This window comes from Giraffa tippelskirchi, chromosome 13, assembly GCF_054371585.1.
Source record: "Giraffa tippelskirchi isolate mGirTip1 chromosome 13, T2T-mGirTip1v1.2.pri, whole genome shotgun sequence".
In the NCBI taxonomy this organism is placed as follows: Eukaryota; Metazoa; Chordata; class Mammalia; order Artiodactyla; family Giraffidae; genus Giraffa; species Giraffa tippelskirchi.
Window position 1 is genome coordinate 48,499,790 of NC_137287.1, and position 17,491 is coordinate 48,517,280.

General features: G+C 39.6%; 1 long non-coding RNA gene across 1 annotated transcript; it reads right to left on the reverse strand.

Moving 5' to 3' along the window:
- Window positions 1-8,478: 8,478 nt before the first annotated feature.
- LOC145531168 (uncharacterized) lies at window positions 8,479-10,213 on the reverse strand. Its single transcript, XR_014072247.1, has 2 exons — window positions 9,987-10,213; window positions 8,479-8,899 (listed from the first exon to the last, which is right to left on the reverse strand). It is a non-coding gene; the product is annotated as an uncharacterized LOC145531168 (long non-coding RNA).
- Window positions 10,214-17,491: the final 7,278 nt, after the last annotated feature.

The window sequence follows — 17,491 nt, forward strand, 5'->3', positions numbered from 1 at the left end:
TGGACATGGGTTTGAATCGACTCCGGGAGTTGGTGATGGACATGGAGGCCTGGAGTGCTGCGGTTCATGGGGTCGCAAAGAGTCGGACACAACTGAGCGACTGAAGTGATACTGATACTGATGGACTATGTTGTCGAAGCTATTGCTCCTTTTGTGTTGCATACATAAGAAAGCTAAAGGTTAAAGGGCTTGCCTGAAGTCATATAATTAATAAATAGTAAATGGAACCATAACTCAGATCTACTGACTTTTTATTCCATACATGTAAAATTAAAAACATAATGAACATTTGCAAAACTGTTTTTGGTAACTTTTAACATAGATTTGCAATTAATTAAATTCACATAAAATTATATCTGAATTACAAATTTGCTCATAATTTGCTTATTTTATCATATCAGACACATTAAAGAAAGGCCAAAAGATCCAAATGCAATGTCTTAACAAAATTGCTGCTACCTGCCTACTTAACATATTCTGAAACTCATGATCATAAATGTAATTCATTTTCTTATTCTCTTGACATCTACTTAGATTTTAGAGTTACCTCTGCCTTTTATATTCCCTAATGGTTTCCTAATGTTATTTTGATAACTTCCCAGGGTTTCAGTATCTTGCAAGAACATGGGTCTCTAATTGATCAGTCTGGATTGCTACCAGACTAATTTTTTTTTTTAATTTTTAAAGTTTAATATGCATGCATAAACACAAATGAAACCTACCCCTCCTAATCAGTCCCCAGAGCAAGAACAATACCATAACTAGTGAGCAGAGGGAATTAATGAAGCAGGTCTGTTTTACTCAGTTTCTGTTTAAATCTGTAGTCATGGTAATAACCCTTGGTCAACTCTGAGAACTAAACTCCTGGAATGTTCACATAGAGACTGGGTAAAGATATTAGTCTATATGCCCAAAGTAGTGAGTCAAGATGATCCAGCTTGGCAGCATATTAAAAATCAAGTTTAAGGCATGTACCCAGGACCTGGTTTGGGGTTCATACCCCAAACTAGAATGTGACCAATTCCATTTAGGAACTTTGGACCCTAAGACTTAAGCCAACTTTCCTTAAGCATGGTCATCTCACACATATTCTGCTATTTCCCAGCCGGAGAAGACACATCCATGCACTCCCTGCATACAGAGGATGAGAAAATCTGCTTTGATCTCTCTAGCCTTTATGTGTACCTCTCTACCTCTGCTTACGTATATCTCTTCTCTGTTATTCCTGCCCTGTATCCTCTGCGGTGATAAATCTTAGCTGTGAACTAAACCTTTATGTTGGGATGTGTTTGTCGTTCCAGTGAATCCCCAAGCTAGAGGATCACTATGGGATGGCTGAGACAACTAGCACCTCATCAGCTCCCTCTTGCTCCCTTAAAATCAGTATGTCTCCCAGGAATAATTACCATCTTGACTTCTAACAGCATAGAATAATTTTGCTTATCTTTGAACAACATGTATTTGAAATTATACAGTCTGTGCTCTTTTGTACCTGGCTTCTTTCACTAAAACATTTTTGTGGGAGTCATATATTTTAGTGTGTAGTTGTTCATTCAATTTCATTGCAGAATTGAGTATTTTCATTGACTAAACTACAATTTATGTTTTCATGCTTCTGTAGATGAAGTATGAAACATCTGGGTTGTTCCAAGCTTTGGATGATTATCAGTGTTGTTGCTGTGCATATTTTGATCATGTCTTCTCATGAACATGGGAATATACCAGGAGTGGAGTTATTGCCTCATAGGGAATGTATATGTTGAGCTTTAGTAAATATTGCCAAATTTTTTTCAAAATGGAATTTTTCCAAAATGGTTGTACCAATTTATCCATCCAGCTGCAACCTGTGAGAGTCCCAACTGCTTCATATCTTTTCTAATAGTTGGCAAAGTCTCTTTTAATTTTAAACCAACCTAGTTAGAAGATATGGTACTGCATTGTGGTTTTAACTTGCATTACTCTGATAACTAATGAAACAGAGCACATTGTCTCGTGTTTATTGGCCATTTGGATGTAATCATGTAGAGGAGTTTTGACTATTTTTTTCCTATGGGCTTGTGCTTTTGTAATTTACTTATAATTCTTTACATAGTCTGAATGTCTGGATTGGAGTCCTTTATTGGATATGTATTGCTAATATCCGGAGAAGGCAATGGCAACCCACTCCAGTACTCTTACCTGGAAAATCCCATGGATGGAGGAGCCTGGTAGGCTGCAGTCCATGGGGTCACACAGAGTCAGACATGACTGAAGCGACTTAGCAGCAGCAGCAATGCTAATCTCATCTCTAATTCTATAGTTTGCCTTTCCATTCCTAATAATGGCTTTGATCAGCTGATCAGCTAACTACACCAATTTTCTTTCAGCTGTACTTTTTCATTTAACAAATGTTTTTTAATTAACTGCTCTATATCTGGGCACTTTGTAGATACTGGGGGAAAATAACAAGCCCAGTGATTTCTGTTTATATTCTTCCTGAAGTAATTAATGTAGCTTGCTTTCACCTGAAGCCAGTTTATTTTAATTATTGAAAGAATGTGAGAACATACTCTTCCCAGTGTCTAGGATTATATTTTTCAAGCACACTACTAACGAGTTTTTACAAGGGCTATTTTAAAGCCTTGTTCTGTTCTACCATTGAGGACTGAAAGCAAAAGAGAGAGAAAAGATACTCTTGCTTTACTTTGCAATCATGCCATGTCATTGTTTACTATCATTCTCCTGGCCATAAATGTTTTTGCTGTCACTCACACAATATGTAAATATTATGTTTTAGTTCCAATGCCCCAGAAGAAAACCTTGAGATAAAGATTCATGTGCAGTAATTTATTGAGGATGTGAACTCAGAAAGCACTGAGTAGAAGAGTGGAAAAGTGAGGTGAGGAAAAGCAGGCAGCCAATAAAGAGTATGTTTTCAATCTAGCTGCTACTTGGATAACTGGATCTTAACCTTGGTAAAGAACTCTGGGAACCAGTGTGAAACAAATGCCTCTGAGTTAATCCACCTGATTAGGGCAAAGCACCTGGGCTATTTATAAATGGTCTCCTTTCCATCTCTGTCTCAGGGCTGTTCCTAAGTTGGAGGATGCGTGTTAATTCCCTCTCACATCTAGGCTGTCTTATCCTCAGGAAGAGCAGGTTCTGTTGCCAGATCAAGTGCTCAGCAAAAAAAAGAAAAATCACAGTTAGAAGTCAGATGCTGAGTTACATAAGTTCAGTTTTATTATATGGAATACCAAAGAACTTGTAAAAGAAAATACATCTTACAGGATTAAAATAATTATGCACAAAACTTCATTTTCTTTTTGTCTTTCTTTATGTAAAAAGATCTTGACTGCCTAATAATTTTTTCTTAAAAATTTCATTGCAGTTTTACATAGGATACTTGGATCTTAGAAATGGCATCTGCTAGAATCTTTATTATTAGTAGGATGTGCTATGATGTGCTCAGTCCCTCAGTTGCGTCTGACTCTTTGAGGCCCCATGGGCTGTAGTCCTCCAGGCTCCTCTGCCTATGAGATTTTCCAGGCAAGAATACTGAAGTGGGGTGCCTTTGCCTTCTCCAAGGGATCGTCCCTTCTTCAGGAGATCTTCCCAACCCAAGGATCAAACCTATGTCTCTTACGTCTTGTCTCCTGCATTGGCAGCCAGATTCTTTACCACTAGCACCACCTGGGAAGCCCTATTAGTATGGTACTAACCAATTTAAAAATTATATATATAATATAATATATAAAATAATATATATGTATAATAAGCTATGAATGATAGAAAGTCCCTAAATAATAAGGCTTTAAAATAAAAATGTATTTGCTCTCACATTCAAAATGTCTGATCCAAGAAGTCAGTCAATTCAGGTTTAAAATATTGTTCTGTTGTACGTGGCTTCTAGTCACAAAGTTTTCTTATTGTCTACAATGGCTGCAGGGGCTCCAGGCATTCCAGTCTCTCTCTGCTGCCTAAAGGAAGGAGGAAGATTGAAGAAAGGGTGCCACATACTTCTCAGAAGTTGCACACCCTACTTCTATTTATATCCCCTTGCCAAGAATTTGCAGAGAAGGCAATGGCACCCCACTCCAGTGCTCTTCCCTGGGAAATCCCATGAACGGAGGAGCCTGATAGGCTGCAGTCCATGGAGTCGCGAAGAGTCAGACACGACTGAGTGACTTCACTTTCACTTTTCACTTTCATGCATTGGAGAAGGAAATGGCAACCCACTCCAGTGTTCTTGCCTGGAGAATCCCAGGGACGGCGGAGCCTGGTGGGCTGCCATCTATGGGGTCGTACAGAGTAGGACACGACTGAAGCGACTTAGCAGCAGCAGCCAAGAATTTGGCTATGTGACCACATCTAGCTGCAAGGGCGGCTGGAAAAAGGATCTTTATTACAAGTGGCCACATGCCCACCTAAAATGGTAGCTTTACTACTGGAGAAATGGATAGAGAGATAGTTGAGAAAGCCATCACTCTCTGACTCACAAATTCAAAAATATGAAATATGATGTTTTAAAATTTAAATTGTAAGTAACTTCCAGAAGATATGGGCTTCCCTTGTGGCTCAGCAGTAAAGAATCTGCCTGCTATGTGGGAGACCTAGGTTCGATCCCTGGGTTGGGAAGATCCCCTGGAGAAGGGAAAGGCAACCTACTCCAGTATTCTGGCCTGGAAAATTCCATGGACTGTATAGTCCACGGGGTCACAAAGAGTCAGACACGACTGAGTAACTTTCACTTCCTTCCAGAAGATAACTTTAGCTTTAACTGGTGAGCGTTTGGACCTGAGAGAAAAACCAGTGATTTCCTTAGAAACCTCTAAAATTCATACTAGTTGGGAAACTTTCAACTTAAATGTATACATTGAATCAAAATACAGTAGGCAAACAGTATAGACCTAATCTAAGGAATGTGTATGTATGTGTATATATGAATCTGTGATTATGTATAAATTAGGATCCCACAGGGGATCCTTTCTGATACCAGCATTGTTATAGAGATGATCATACAAATTTAACCAGTGCGAAAAAGAGGTGACATTAGTACTAAGAAGAAATAGGGGGAAATTCTCAAATATGAATTTTTTTTATAGGTCTCATTTCTCATCAGAGTGGTATTCCAATTCAAGCCATTTATTTGACTCCTAAATCTAAGGTACTCTTCAGGCTGTAATAACAGTACAGGGATTTTAAAGTCCCACAATTCTGAAAGAATAAATAGTCCCTCAGAAAACTGAGTGAAAGATATTGAAAAGAATAAGAAAAGCATTTTCAAGCTAGACTTTACTCTTGTCTCACCATAATAAATAAACACAAGAAAAATAGACCATTGGTATTATTAATGCTCATAAGTTCAGAAACAGATTTTGTAGTTAAAAATAAGACTATGAGCCCCTTGACAAAAATAATGTTTAGAAAACAAAAAATTGTGATTCTCCTTGGGGTATTGTGATGGATAATCAGAGACAAGATTTTTCATATCGACTGGCTTCATCTTTAGGGAGACCAGAAAAGGAATCCATCTGGACATTTGCTGAAGGATAGCAGATGGAGTTACAACACATGACAATGAGCTCTTCTCTCTCTCTCAGGCCACCAATGGCAGTACTGGAGACCTGGAGGCTCTTTTTTCTTTTCTTATGGTTTATATCCAGATTTGTTATGACTGCATTCTCCAAACTTGGAGAGAAACTTCCTTAAATACTTTCAGTACATTCTTTCTTTCTTCTTCTTCTTCTTCTTCTTTTTTTTTTTTTTTTTAATTTAGAGACTAAGGAAAGACCAGCTAGCAAAACTTTTTATCTGGAAAGATTCTGGAGCAATTCAGAAAAGGCTCATTTGTAGGCACCTTGAAAACTGGCAGCAACAATAATTTTCCTTAAGTTCTTGTTGTTCAGCCACTCAGTCATATCTGACTCTTTGGACTACTCCATGGACTGTACCACTCCAGGATTCCCTGTCCTTCACCATCTCCTGGAGCTTGCTCAAACTCATATCCATCGAGTCGGTGATGCCATCCAACCATCTTATCCTCTGTTGTCCCCTTCTCCTCCCGCCTTCAAACTTTCCCAGCATCTGGGTCTTTTCAAATGAGTCAGTTATCAAATGAGTCATTATCTCAATTATATAATACATCAGTTATCATATATGTATATATTTTGCTCTACTGGGTCTTCATTGCAGTGCACAGGCTTAGTTGCCCTGTAGCATATGGGATCTTAGTTCCCCTACTAGGGATTGAACCCAAGTCTCCTGCATTGAGGGGCAGATTCTTAAATACTGGACCACCAGAGAAGTCTCAGTTAGCATGTTAAATGTAAAGACACTTGGTTTCACCTATCCACAATTATCTCCTTCCCCAAATCCTCATTGTCATAGACCCCAGATCTATATGTACAGCAGCCTTCATAACTTAGTTAATATTTTTACTTTACTTAATCTCATTATTATCTATTTTAATATTCCTTAGCTTAAATATTTGTTGCATCGATCATATTTCCTTGACTTACATCTTTACCTTACATTATCTACTGAGCAAATAAGTCACCTACTATCATTTCTCCTAGGTCTGTGACCCAGTTCCCTCTAAGACTTAGGAAAGAACTTTGTTATCCACTATCTTTCCCACTCCCCCAAGAAACTTATTTCAAGTTCAGGGACCCACTCAGTTCACCAAACACTCAGATTTTCTTTTGAAACTTCCTTTCCATGCTGACTGAAAGGGCCACATACAATCTTAATCATTCATTCAATAAAATTATAAAGGTTCAAGAAAACTTTTGGTTTTTGTCCCTAAATTTCAGATAGAAAATGTCAAGGTATAATGCTATTAAAAATAAAGCCACTGGATTTCCCCAGTGGCTCAGTGGTAAAGAATCTGCCTGCCACTGCAGGAGACACAGGTTCAATTCCTGATCCAGGAAAATCCCACATGCCACAGAACAACTAAGCCCATGTGCCATAACTATTGAGCATGTGTCTAGAGCCCATGTGCCACGATTTTTAAACCTGCATGGGGCAACTACTGAAGCCTGCGCTCCCTAGAGCCTGTGTTTTGCAACAAAAGAAGCCACCGCAATGAGAAGACTGCTCACACCAACTAGAGAGTAGCCCCTGCTCGCCACGACTAGAGGAAAGTCCTAACATCAACAAAGACCTAACACAGCCAATAAATAAATAAAATTATTTAAAAACAAAAGGAGAAAGGGACCGTGACTAAGTCTCATTAGATGCCACTGGTAAATGGGGTTATACCTTATTTTCCATCCTGAAACTTCAATATTAAACAATGTCTTGAAATTCATTGAGGGATAGCCTTTACATAGTGGTGTTGATGATAATGTTTTTCTTTTCACAGAAAAATATCTGGCATTGATATTCATCAGCATGCTGGGATTTCAGCAGGATGGAAGCAATTATACAAGTGTTTATGAGTGACTTAGGCCTTAATTGCTTAGCTGGCAGGCCTTGTACATTCTGACTCCCTATCATATATAAGCAGTGAATATTTTAATTTTCCAAAGTCTAGCATCTCATTCTGAATTCTTAAGCTTGTTCTGAAGTGAAATTCAACCTAAATCATTCAAGGAGATTTCATACAAATTTCACTGAAATCCATAGCTTTAAAGGTACATGGGTTTCCCTTTCAGAAAGAGGATAGAGCTCTTTAAATTGGATGAAGTAATTTGCTGTTGCTTAAGGCCACTGGCACTTAGAGCTCAATTCTACATACAGAACTTCAGCTATACTCTTTTACCATAGAAATCCATCTTTTCTCTACTGGTTTAAAGTGTTACCATTTTTTATAAATTTATTTATTTTTTTAAACAAATTTTTATAAACAAAATTTCCATATAGATTTAGACTTATTTTTGTACTCTTCTGCTCTATCAATGTCTGTTTCATGAGTCAATAAAAATGTTTTAATTTCAATTCTTTGAGGCTAGGAACAACAACAACAACAAAAAGGCCTCTATGAGTATGTCTCAAGGTAGACTCCTCCATCCTTGTAGAAGTTGTCACTCTGTTTTTCAACTCAGTTCAGTTCAGTTTAGTTGCTCAGTCGTGTCCAACTCTGTGACCCCATCAACCGCAGCACTCCAGGCCTCCCTGTCTATCACCAACTCCCGGAGTCCACCCAAACCCATGTCCATCGAGTCGACGATGCCAGCCAGCCATCTCATCCTCTGTCATTCCCTTCTCCTCCTGCCCTCAATCTTTCCCAGCATTAGGGTCTTTTCAAATGAGTCAGCTCTTTGCATCAGGTGGCCAAAGTATTGGAGTTTCAGCTTCAACATCAGTCCTTCCAATGAACACACAGGACTGATCTCCTTTCGGATGGACTGGTTGGATCTCCTTGCAGTCCAAGGGACTCTCAAGAGTCTTCTCCAACACCACAGTTCAAAAGCATCAATTCTTCGGCACTCAGCTTTCTTTATAGTCCAACTCTCACATCCATACATAATCACTGGAAAAACCATAGCCTTGACTAGACAGACCTTTATTGGCAAAGTAATGTCTCTGTTTTTTAATATGCTGTCTAGGTTGGTCATAACTTTCCTTCCAAAGAGTAAGTGTCTTTTAATTTCATGGCTGCAGTCACCATCTGCACTGATTTTGGAGCCCAGAAAAATAAAGTCAGCCACTGTTTCCACTCTTTCCCCATCTATCTGCCATGAAGTGATGGGACCGGATGCCATTGATCTTAATTTTCTGAATGTTGAGCTTTAAGCCAACTTTTTCACTCTCCACTTTCACTTTCATCAAGAGGCTCTTTAGTTATTTTTCACTTTCTGCCATAAGGGTGGTGTCATCTTCATATCTGAGGTTACTGATATTTCTCCTGGCAATCCGGCAATCTTGATTCCAGCTTGTGCTTCCTCCACCCCAGTGTTTCTCATGATGTACTCTGCATATAAGTTAAATAAGCAGGGTGACAATATACAGCCTTGACATACTCCTTTTCCTATTTGGAACCAGTCTGTTGTTCCATGTCCAGTTCCCTCTAGCATGCTCCTTTTTCTCTTTCTGTCATCTCTCTGCTACTGCTGCTGCTAAGTCGCTTCAGTCGTGTCCGACTCTGTACGACCCCATAAATGGCCGCCCTCCAGGCTCCCCCATCCCTGGGAGTCTCCAGGCAAGAACACTGGAGTCGGTTGCCATGTCCTCCAATGCTTGAAAGTGAAAAGTGAAAGTGAAGTCACTTAGCCGTGTCCGACTCTTTGTGACCCCATGGACTGCAGCCTACCAGGCTCCTCCATCCATGGGATTTTCCAGGCAAGAGTACTGGAGTGGGCTGCCATTGCCTTCTCCGTCTGTAATCTCTCCAGCCACTTTTTTTTCCCCTTTGTTACCACAGGCTCTATAGTTGCATCATGTGGGTTCTCCTTCCTTGACCAGGGATTGAACCCAGGTTCCCTGCATTGGAAGTACAGAGGCATAGCCTCTAGACCTCCAGGGAAGTCCCAATTCACTCCTTTTATATCGGTGTTTGTTTGAGTTTCATTTTCACCGCATATGTATAAACATAGGTATCAGCTGAGACCCAAACTGCTTTGCCTTCCTTTCACACTTGCTTGTTGAGCCTCACATTTTTTCTTCTAAATGACTACTTGATATCTCTGAGTTCTGGGGGGTTCTCAGGTCCTTCAGTGCCAACACATTAACAAAGTTGAGACATACCTCTTCTACTCCAACCCATTCTTTCTTAGTTACTATCTCTGCCAATAGCACTATCATCCATGAAGTTATTCCAGTCAATTGTCTGGAAACCATCTCCACTACTGGTTGGTTACTTTTAACACATCCATTTGGACACAATACTCTCCTGATTCCACTTTTAAAATGTCTATTGAATCTTTTTCCTTGTTTCCTGCCCTATTCCCACTGCCATAATTGAGCCTTTGATTATTTTCAGAGGCTGCAACCACTTACCTAAAGTCTTGCTCTACTGCAATGCATTGCTGGGTAATGGTGTGTTAAAGATGCAAACCTACCTAACTGTATCTCCGTGATCTTCATGATGAAATTCAAGTGTCCAGGTATAGCATCTGAGATTCTTTACCAACCAGCCCTTCCCTCTCTCTACAGACATATTAACCCTGCCAGAGCTTATCAAACACTTTCTTTTCCTGAATGCCTTTTTGAGTCAGTTAGCCTTATAAATCCTACTTCTTCTTGGGACAGTATTTCTCTTCCCTAGATCCTGCCTTATCTCACCTGGCCTACTTTAATTGCTCTTAAGATTCATTTTAAGGCTGAAATATCAGGGACTTCTTGGGTGGTCCAGTGGTTAAGACTCCACACTTCTACTGAAGGGGGTCTGGGTTGGTTCCCTGGTCTAAGAAAACCTAGCATGCCCCACACATGGCCAAAGAGAAAGAGATATTTCATTTTGCAAGCATTTCCTCATGACCTCTCAGACAATTTAGCTATTCTAGGGCCCATTCAGTTCAGTTCAGTTCAGAGGCTCAGTTGTGTCTGACTATTTGCGACCCCCATATAAATTCTATAATAAAGGGGGGCCCCCCTCCAGGGCCCCAAGAGTCGGCTCTGTCTAACACTCGGAAAAGAATTGTCCAAGGAGACATGTGCTGACAAAGCAAGAGACTTTGTTGGAAGAAGGCACCCGTCTGGAGAGCAGCAAGGTAAGGGAAACCAGGAGAACTGCTCTGTCTCGTGGCTCACAGTCTCAGGTTTTATGGTGATGGGATTAGTTTCCGGGTTGTCGTTGACCAATCATTCTGATTCAGAGTCCTTCCTGGTGGCTCACGTATGGCTCAGCCAAGATGGCTTCTAGAAAGAGGGATTCTGGGAAGTGAACGGACACTCAGTGTCTCCTTTTGACCTTTCCCGAACTTTTCCGGTTGGTGGTGGCTTATTAGTTCCATATTCCTTCCCAGGACCTCCTGTCATAAAACAACTCATGTGAATGTTACTAGAGAGTCTGGCCAGGGTGGGCGGTTTCAGGCAGTGTGCTTCTCCTAACATTATTTTTATTTTTAAGGTTGTTAGTGTAGTGGATTAATTATTTTTAATGTTAAATCAGCCCTACATTCCTGGGGTAAATTTCACTTGATCATCATGTATAATTATTTTTATACATTGTAAGATTTGGTTTGGTAAATTTTTTTTGAGGATTTCTCATCTGAGTTCATAAGACATATTTGCCTGTGATTTGTTCTTTTTGTTTTTTTCTCCCTACTGTGTTTCTTTACTTTTGGTATCAGAGTAATACTGGCCTTCCTGGGAAAAGGGAATGGGTACCCACTCCAGTATTCTTGCCTGGAGAATTCCATGGACAGAGGGCCCTGTTGGGCTAGAGTACATGGAATCACAAAGAACTAGACACCACTGAACAACTAAAACTTCCACTTTTTTTCCCCAATACTAGCCTTATAAAATAAGCTGGGATATGCTCTCTCCTATTGTATTTTCTAGAGGAGATTGTGTAGACAGGTGTTAATTCATCATATGTTTGTAGCTTTCTCCATCTGGGCCTAGAGATTCTTTTTTAGAGATATTTTGAGGTACGAATTCAATTTTTGTTAATGATTATATTAATAAAATATTAATTTTTAAGAACTGTTTTGAGTATATATTTTGCCTTGGTTGAGATTTTTTGGTGTGGTCTTGAAGAGTTGTCTATTTCTTATAAGTTGTTGAATTTATGAGCATGAAGTTGTTCAAAACTTTTGCTTATTTTTCTTTTTATGGCTGCAGAATCTGTAGCTGTATACCCTAATTCATTCCTGATACTGGTGATTTGTGTTTTCTCTTTATTTTTGTCTAAATAAAGTATTTTAATCTAGACTGATTTTTAAACTTCATTTATTTTTTTGTTGAAGGATAATTGTTTTACAGAATTTTGCTGTTTTCTGTCAAATCTCAACATGAACTTTAATTATCTATCTCATTTCATTTTTACATTCAGCAGTGTTTTAAAGTCACAAAAATAAATATACTTTGAGTTTTTTTGAGAATAATGACATTTTAAAAATATATGCATTCATTATTAAAAATTACAAAGTTCTGAAAATGCATAAACAAGAAAGTATATAAACAATGAAAATCTTTCCATCAGAAATATCCCTTGGTATATAATATTCCACAAATCTTCTCATGGAGAGTGAAAAAAATATAAGGTTATAATAAGCCAACTGATACTTTCTTATATATGATTGGTACCACATATGTTACTTTAAAATTAAATTACTTTTAATCTTATTAAAATTAAACTTAAAAAAAGGAAAAGAAACTGAAGTGTTCCTGTAGTATTGTCTGAACTTCAGAAACTGTTTTTTTTTTTTTTCAAGAGATAAGCTTGTGAACTGTTTCCCTAAAGATAAGAAAAACAGACTGTGAGAAGTCATGATAAAATTAGAGGGTTTCTTTGGTATGTGATATACTTATACATTTCCTATACCAGGTATACATGAAGCATATATATCTATATACTTCAACATTAATAGTACCCATTGACCTCTTGCTGAGGAAAATGAGGACACATAATATTCAGTCTTAGATTTATTTTAAAATAGATATGATTATCATCTTTTTTGGGGGGGAGTGTTAGTTCTAGAAGGTCTTGTAGTTCTTCATAGAACCGTTCAACTTCTTCAGCATTACTGGTCAGGGCATAGACTTGGATTACTGTGATATTGAATGGTTTGCCTTGGAAACAGAGATCATTCTGTCATTTTTGAGACCGCACCCAAGTACTACATTTTGGACTCTTGTTGACTCTGATGGCTACTCCATTTCTTCTAAGGGATACTTGCCCACAATAGTAGATATAATGGTCATCTGAGTTAAGTTTACCCATTTCAGGCCATTTTAGTTCACTGATTCCTAAAATGTTGATGTTCACTCTTGCCATCTCCTGTTTTACCACTTCCAATTTACCTTGATTCATGGACTTAATATTCCAGGTTCCTATGCAATACTGCTCTTTACAGCATCAGACTTTACTTCCATCACCAGTCACAACCACAACTGGCATTGTTTTTGCTTTGGCTCTGTCTTTTCACTCTTTCTGGAGTTATTTCTCCACTGATCTTTAGTACCATATTGGGCACCTACCAACCTGAGGAGTTCATCTTTCAGTGTTCTATCTTTTTGCCTTTTCATACTGTTCATGGGGTTCTCAAGGCAAGAATACTGAAGTGGTTTGCCATTGCCTTCTCCAGTGGACCATGTTTTGTCAGAACTCTCCACCATCTCCGCCATCCGTCTTGGGTGGCCCTAAATGGCATGGCTCATAGTTTCATTGAGTTAGACAAGTTTGGGTCTAATGTGATCAGTTTGATTAATTTTCTGTGACCATGGTTTTCATTCTGTCTGCCCTCTGAGGGATAAGGGTAAGAGGCTTTTGGAAGCTTCCTGATTGGAGAGACTGACTGAGGGGGAAACTGGGTCCTATTCTGATGGGCTGGCCATACTCAGTAAATCTTTAATCCAGTTTTCTGTTGAAGGGTGGGGCTCTGTTCCCTCTCTGTTGTTTGATCTGAGACAAAACTATGGTGGAGATAATGAAAATAATAGTGACCTCCTTCAAAAGGTCCTGTGCACACAGTGCTGCACTCAGTGCCCCTGACCCTGTATCAGGCCACTGCCAACCCACACCTCCACCAGAGAATCCTAGACACTCACAGGCAAGTCTGGCTCAGTCTCTTGTAGGGACGCTGCTCCTTTCTCCTGGGTCCTGGTGCACACAAGGTTTTGTTTGTGCCCTCCAAGAATCTGTTTCCCCAATCCTGTGTAACTTTAGTAATCAAATCCCACTGGCCTCCAAAGTCAAATTCCCTGGGGGTTCTCAATCCTTTTGCCAGATCCCCAGGTTGAGACATCTGTTGTGGGTCCTAGAACTTTCTTGACAGTGTGAGAATTTCTTTGTTCTGCAGTTTATGGGTCATCTGTTCAGCAGCTCTCTGGTGGCATTAATGGCAACCTTCTCCAAGAGGGCTTATGTAACCACACCCAGGACTGCTGCACTCAGAGCACCTGCCCCTGTGGCAGTCCACTGCTGACCTGTACCTCCACAGGAGACACTCAGAAACTCAAAGGCAGGTCTGGCTCCTTCTCTGTGGGGTCTTCTGGTGCACACAGGTTTTGTTTGAGCCCTCCAAGTGTGTCTGGGAGGTCTGGGATTTGCTTCTAAATGCAATTCACCCTTTCTGCCATCTTGCTTGGGTCCTTTGCACTTGGACGTGGGGTATCTTTTTTTGGTGGGATCCAACATTCTCCTGTCGATGGTAGTTCGGCGGTGAGTTGTAGTTTTGGTGTTCTCACAGGAGAAGATGAACACATGTCCCTCTACTCTGCCATTTTGATATGAAACCAGCACCCAAAAAAGATGTCTTTTTCATTATAGGAGACTGCAATGCAAAAGTAGGAAATCAAGAGACACCTGGAGTAACATGCAAATTTGGCCTTGGGATACAAAATGAGCCAGGGCAAAGGCTAACAGAATTTTGCAAAGAGAATGCACTGGTCATAGGAAACACCCTCTTCCAACAACGCAAGAGAAGACTCTATACATGGACATCACCAGATGGTCAACACTGAAATCAGACTGATTATATTCTTTGCAGCTGAAGATTGATAAGCTCTATACAGTCAGCAAAAACAAGACAAGGAGATGACTGTGGCTCAGATCATGAACCCTTAATGCAAAATTCATATGTAAATTGAAGAAAGTAGAGAAAACCACTAGACCATTCAGATATGACCTAAATCAAATCCCTTACGATTATACAGTGGAAGTGACAAATAGATTTAAGGGACTAGATCTGATAGAGTGCCTGATGAACTATGGACAGAGGTTTGTGACAGTGTACAGGAGGCAGTGATCAATACCATCCCCAAGAAAAAGAAATGCAAAAAGGCAAAATGGTTGTCTGAGGAGGACTTACAAATAGCTGAGAAAAGAAGGGAAACAAAAGGCAAAGGAGAAAAGGAAAGATATACCCACTTGAATGCAAAGTTCCAAACAATAGCAAGTAGAGATAAGAAAGACTTCCTAAGTGATCAATACAAAGAAATAGAGGGAAACAATAGAATGGAAAAGAATAGAGATTTCTTCAAGAAAATTAGAGATACCAAGGAAACATTTCATGGGCACAATAAAGGACAGAAATGGTACGACCCTTAAAGAAGCAGAAGATGCTAAGAAGAGGTGGCAAGAATACACAGAAGAACGATACAAAAAATATCATCATGGCCCAGATAACCATGATGGTGTGATCACTCACCTAGAGACAAACATCCTGGAATGTGAAGTCAAGTGGGTCTTAGGAAGCATCGCTATGAACAAAGCAAGCTGAGGTGATGGAATTCCAGCTGAGTTATTTCAAATCCTAAAAGATGATGCTGTGAAAATACTCCACTCAATATGCCAGCAAATTTGGAAAACTCAGTGGCCACAGGACTGGAAAAGGTCAGTTTTCATTCCAATCCCAAAGAAAGGCAATGCCATAGAATGTTTAAACTGCTGCACAGTTGCACTCATCTCACACGCTAGCAAAGTAATGCTCAAAATTCTCCAAGCTAGGCTTCAACAGTACATGAACCATGAACTTCCAGATGTTCAAGCTGGATTTAGAAAAGGCAGAAGAACCAGAGATCAAATTGCCAACATCTGTTGGATCATTGAAGAAGTAAGAGAGTTCTAGAAAAACATCTACTTCTGCTTTATTGACTATTCTGAAGCCTTTGACTGTGTGGATCAAAACAACGTGTGGAACATTTTTCATGATATGGATGTACCAGACTACCTTACCTGCTTTCTAAGAAATCTGTATGCAGGTCAAGAAGCAACAGTTAGAACTAGACATGGAACAACAGACTGGTTCCAAGTATGGGAAGGAGTACATCAAGGCTGTATATTGTCACCCTGATAATTTAACTTATATGCAGAATGCATCATGAGAAATTCTGGGCTGGCTGAAGCACAAGCTGGAATCAAGATTGCCAGGAGAAATATCAATAACCTCAGATATGCGGATGACACCACCCTTATGGCAGAAAGTGAAGAACTAAAGAGCCTCTTGATGAAAGTGAAAGAGGAGAGTGAAAAAGTTGGCTTAAAATTCAACATTCAGAAAACTAAGATCATGGCATCTGGTTCCATCATTTCATGGAAAATAGATGGGGAAACAATGGAAACAGTGAGAGACTTAATTTTGGGGGGCTCCAAAATCAGTGCAGATGGTGACTACAGCTATGAAATTAAAAGACGCTTGCTCCTTGGAAGAAAAGCTATGACCACACTGGACAGCATATTAAAAAGCAGAGACATTACTTTGCCAACAAAGGTCCGTCTAATCAAAGCTATGGTTTTTCTAGTAGTCATGTATGGATGAGAGAGCTGGACTATAAAGAAAGTTGAGCACTGAAGAACTGATGCTTTTGAACTGTGGTGTTGGAGAGGACTCTTGAGAGTCCCTTGGATTGCAAGAGGATCCAACCAGTCCTTCCTAAAGGAGATCAGTCCTGAATATTCATTGGAAGGACTGATACTGAAGCTGAAACTGCAATACTTTGGCCACCTGATATGAAGAACTGACTCTTCAGGAAAGACCCTGATGCTGTGAAAGATTGCAGGTGGGACGAGAAGGGGATGACAGAGGATGAGATTGTTGGATGGCATCACCAACTAGATGAACATGAGTTTGAGCAAGCTTCGGGAGTTTTGATGGACAGGGAAACGTGGTGTGCCTCAGTTCATGGGGTCACAAAGAGTCAGACACGACTGAGTGACTGAACTGAACTGATGATTATCATTCTTCCATTTGATCATGGCTTCATCTTTCTTGTTTTTTAAATTTACCTCTGTTGGGTAAGGGCTTCCCTCGTGGCTCAGCTGGTTAAGAATCAGCCTGCAATGTAGGAGACCTGGGTTTGACCCCAGGGTTGCAAAGATCCCCTGGAGAAGCGAATGGCTACCCACTCAAGTATTCTGTCCTGGAGGATGCCATGAACTGAATAGTCCATGGGGTCGCAAAGAGTTGGACACAACTGAGTGACTTTCACCTTCACTTTCTTTTTTGTTGAGTAAATTTCATGATAAACTAGTTTTTTATTTCTTTGTTTAAGGTTTATATCTGCTATGTATCCTAATGTGTTGTGTGTTTGGGAACAATTGACTGTTGCCTTGAAAACCTGAAGAACAGCCTGACTAGGCAAAACTTACCTTCCTGGGTCACTGTTTCTTTCCCAGAGCACACTCCCTCAAGCATTATATGATGCTGTGAAGCAATCTAAGGCAGCTTGATTTTCCTTTTCTTGTATGTAAATTACCTTTTCTGCCTGGATGCAGCAAAGATGATTTGCTTGCGAAATTCTATAACTTCATTAGAGTATATTTTGACTGTGTACTTCTGTTCAGCAGATTTAAGACTTTTTATTTCAGGAAAATATCTTGTATTACAGAAATAGAAACAAAAATTAAACAAAAATTTGACTAATTTTTCTATTCCATTTTATTCTGTGTTTGTTATTG